A 4768-nucleotide genomic window follows, 5' to 3' on the forward strand; every position below is an offset into this window, starting at 1 on the left:
GGTTGTCTTTGTGATCAATTAGATTTCTTTTCTCGAGAGTGTTAGTTCAGATAAAGTAGCATGACGCCATTTTGCCAAACAGAAAAATGTAATGTACATGTTCGGTTTGTGTTTCTGTGAGTGTGCACCTGTGTGTGTGTGTGTGTGTCTCTGTGTGCGCGTGTGTTCTTGCTAGTAATTTCAGCCCCATTACCCAACCAGACTGTCACACTGAGCTCTGCTTTGTCTGTTGGATCAGAATGTTGGCACTGCCCTTTGTGAACGGAAACCTCATAGAAACTTCCCAGCATGCTCTCTGTCTAAGGATTGGAGGATATCCATCCTACTTTCCTGCTCAGATCTGCAGGAATCACAAAGTGTACGGATGCATCCCAAAGGCCACCTTGTTCCCTACATAGTGCACTACTTTTGACCAGAGCCCTATGCAGAGAATAGGGTGCCATTTGGGATGCGACCTAATGTTTCTGTCTTACACAGAGATGGGGAATGACTGGGCCAATCATAGGCAGAAACACTACTCTGGAACAAGGAAGTCTATATAGACATATCATTATTATAAGTTAGCACTTTTATATGCGATTCCTGTACTATTATGCTTCTTCTTTTTCTTCCTCCTCCGGTTGACATAATAAGGTCAAAGGTGAAGACCAAGGGCATGGGCTGAAGCCTAGACCCCCTGGCAGGGAGGACATGGAGCCCATGTGAGAGTATGATAACCTGTGCCCCCGCACATTGACTCTGTACCGGTACCCCCTGTATATAGCCTCCACATTGACTCTGTACCGGTACCCCCTGTATATAGCCTCCACATTGACTCTGTACCGGTACCCCCTGTATATAGCCTCCACATTGACTCTGTACCGGTACCTCCTGTATATAGCCTCCACATTGACTCTGTACCGGTACCCCCTGTATATAGCCTCCACATTGACTCTGTACCGGTACCCCCTGTATATAGCCTCCACATTGACTCTGTACCGGTACCCCCTGTATATAGCCTCCACATTGACTCTGTACCGGTACCTCCTGTATATAGCCTCGTTATTGTTACTTTATTGTTGCTCTTTAATTATTTTTTATTTTTTATTTTCTTATTTTTTATTTTTTATTTGTATAAATGTATTGTTTACTTCAGTTTATTTAGTAAATACTTTTAAATAAGCATTTCACGGTAAGGTCTACTGTACACCTGTTGTATTCGACGGATGTGACTTGATTTGTTTTGAGAGGGGTTGCAGCCCCCACCTGTCTCATCTCCAGGGTCTGTGTCTCAAAATGGCACCCTATTCCCTATATAGTGCACTACTTTTGACCAGGGCCAATAGGTAGTGCACTATATAGGGAATAGGATAGGGTTCCATTTGGGACACAACCTGTTTTTTCTCTCACCTCCTGCCTGACATTGAAGGGCTGTCCGTTCTCCTCCCTGCCAGGGGTCTAGGCTTCAGGCCATGCCCTAAGGTCTTACCCTTTGACCTTGTTATGACAACCGGAAGAAGGAAGAACAAGGCTCAGGGTCAGACACTAAGCGCATGAACCCCCCCCCCCCCCCCCCCCCCCCCCGCCTCAAATCGTAGGGGCATGGACTCTACAAGGAGTCGAAAGCGTTTCACAGGGATGCTGTTGACTCCAACGCTTCCCACAGTTGTGTCAAGTTGGCTGGATGTCCTTTGGGTGTTGGAATGTGCCTGGCAGCTACTACCATACTCTGTTCAAAGGCACTGAACTATTTTGTCTTGCCCATTCACCCTGAATGGTACACATACACAATCCATGTCTCAATTGTCTCAAAGCTTTAAAAACCCTTCTTTAACCCATCTGCTGCGCTTCATCAACACTTATTGAACTGGATTTAACAGGTGACATCAAAAAGGATCATAGTTTTCCCCTGGATTCACCTAGTCAGTCTATAGCTGTACTCGAATACTCAAACATCCAAGATGGTGTAGCAGTCGGACGTGTGTTTGTCTTGTCCCGTTTTGTCCCATGTAAATAGTCGGTCTCATCGTTTAAATAAATGTTTTAAAATCTCACTTTCCACCTACGATCTAAATATACTTTCCTGCAACCCGCACCACCCAATGTGGTACGGATCTGCTATTTTTATACGTCATAACTGGAACCTCCATCAGAGGCTAGCCAGCTAACTAGCTAGTAGTCACTGTTAGCCACGGCTAGCGGTCTTCAACTTTATCTCGGTCACCAGCCAGCTTTAGCTCGGTCAATACCTGCCAGTCTGCACAGCGCGATATCAGACTGCTTTTCTCCACCACATCACCAGATTCCTGCCGCAAGCTCTGGGCCATTACACCAGCTAGCTAGCTGCAATCGAGTGGCTACCGCTGGCTAACGCCTCTGTCCCGAAGCAAGCACCAGTTAGCCTTGAGCTAGCCTCGAGCTAGGCCCATCTCCCAGCTAGCCGAAGAGGTATACCTGCTAACTCGTGGGCTACAATACCTCTTTTGCCAATTGGCCTGGACCCTTTATCGCCGACACGGAGCCCCGCCGATCCATCACGACTGGTCTGCCGACGTAATCGTCCGATGTAGTTTCAACAGGCTTTTCCGTTGCGTTGTCACCGAAGACCCATCTGCTAGCCCCGGCCCGTTAGCTTTCTGAACACCGTGCATCCCGCTCGCCTAGTATAGTAGCGACTACCGAACGGCTCCCGGACTCACCTATTGCTGCTCATTGGACCCTATGATCACTCGGCTACACATGCCTCTCTCCAATGTCAATATGCTTTGTCTTCTGCTGTTTCGGTTAGTTATTGTTTTATTTCACTGTAGAGCCCCTAGTCCAGCTCAACATGCCTTAGATAGCTCTTTTGTCACACACCCAACACATGGGGAGACCTCACCTGGCTTAGCTGGTGTCTCCAGAGATGCAAGCTCTCTCATCGTCACTCAATGCCTAGGTTTACCCCCACTGTACTCACATCCTACCATACCCTTGTCTGTACATTATGCCCTGAATCTATTCTACCACGCCCAGAAATCTGCCCCTTTTATTCTCTGTTCCCAACACACTAGACGACCAGTTCTTATAGCCTTTAGCAATATCCTTATCCTACTCCTCCTCTGTTCCTCTGGTGATGTAGAGGTTAACCCAGGCCCTGTAGCTCTCAGCATCACACCTATTCCCAGGCGCTCTCATTTGCTGACTTCTGTAACCGTAAAAGCCTTGGTTTCATGCATGTTAACATCAGAAGCCTCCTCCCTAAATTAGTTTTATTCACTGCTTTAGCACACTCCGCCAACCCTGATGTCCTAGCCATGTCTGAATCTTAACTTAGGAAGGCCACCAAAAATTCTGAAATTTCCATCCCAAACTGCACCATTTTCTGTCAAGATAGAACTGCCAAAGGGGGCAAAGTTGCAATCTACTGCAGTAGAGTTCTGTCATACTCTCCAGGTCTGTGCCCAAACAGTTCGAGCTTCTACTATTAAAAATCCACCTTTCCAGAAATACATCTCTCACTGTTGCTGCTTGTTATAGACCCCCCTCAGCCCCCAGCGGTGCCCTGGACACCATATGTGAATTGATTGCCCCCCATCCATCTTCAGAGTTCGTACTGTTAGGTGACCTAAACTTGGATATGTTTAGCACCCCGGCCGTCCTACAATCTAAGCTAGATGCCCTCAATCTCACACAAATTATCAAGGAACCTATCAGGTACAACCCTAAATCCGTAAACATGGACACCCTCATAGATATCATTCTGACCAACCTGCCCTCTAAATACACCTCTGCTGTCTTCAACCAGGATCTCAGCGGTCACTGCCTCATTGCCTACGTCCATAATGAGTTCGCGGTCAAACGACCACCCCTCATCACTGTCAAACGCTCGCTAAAACACTTCAGCGAGCAGGACTTTCCAATTGACCTGGTCCAGGTATCCTGGAAGGATCTTGACCTCATCCCGTCAGTAGAGGATGCCTGGTTGTTCTTTAAAAGTGCTTTCCTCACCATCTTAAATAAGCACGCCCCATTCAAAAAAATATATAACTAAGAACAGATATAGCCCTTGGTTCACTCCAGACTTGACTTCCCTTGACCAGCACAAAAACATCCTGTGGCATCGAAAAGCCTCCGCGATATGCAATTTTTCAGGGAAGTCAGGAACCAATATACACAGTCAGTTAGGAAAGCTAAGGCTAGCTTTTTCAAACAGACATTTGCATCCTGTAGCACTAATTCCAAAAAGTTTTGGGACATGGAGAATACGAGCACCTCCTCCCAGCTGCCCACTGCACTGAGGCTAGGAAATACTATCACCACCGATAAATCTAGGATAATCAAGAATTTCAATAAGCATTTTTCTACGGCTGTCCATGCTTTCCACCTGGCTACCCCTACCCCGGCCAACAGCTCTGCACCCCCTGCAGCAACTTGCCCAAGCCCCCCCCCCCCCATTTCTCCTTCACCCAAATCCAGATAGCTAATGTTCTGAAAGAGCTGCAAAATCTGGATCCCTACAAATCAGCTGGGCTAGACAATCTGGACTCTCTCTTTCTAAAATTATCCGCCGAAATTGTTGCAACCCCTATTAGCCTGTTCAACCTCTCTTTCGTATTGTATGAGATTCCCAAAGATTGGAAAGCTGCCGCGGTCATCCCCCTCTTCAAAGGGGGTGACACTCTAGACCCAAACTGCTTCAGACCTATATCCTACCCTGTCTTTCTAAGGTCTTCGAAAGCCAAGTTAACAAACAGATTACCGACCATTTTGAATCCCATCGTACCTTCTCCACTATGCAATCTGGTTT

This window comes from Salvelinus fontinalis, chromosome 17 (genome assembly GCF_029448725.1).
Source record: "Salvelinus fontinalis isolate EN_2023a chromosome 17, ASM2944872v1, whole genome shotgun sequence".
NCBI lineage: Eukaryota > Metazoa > Chordata > Actinopteri > Salmoniformes > Salmonidae > Salvelinus > Salvelinus fontinalis.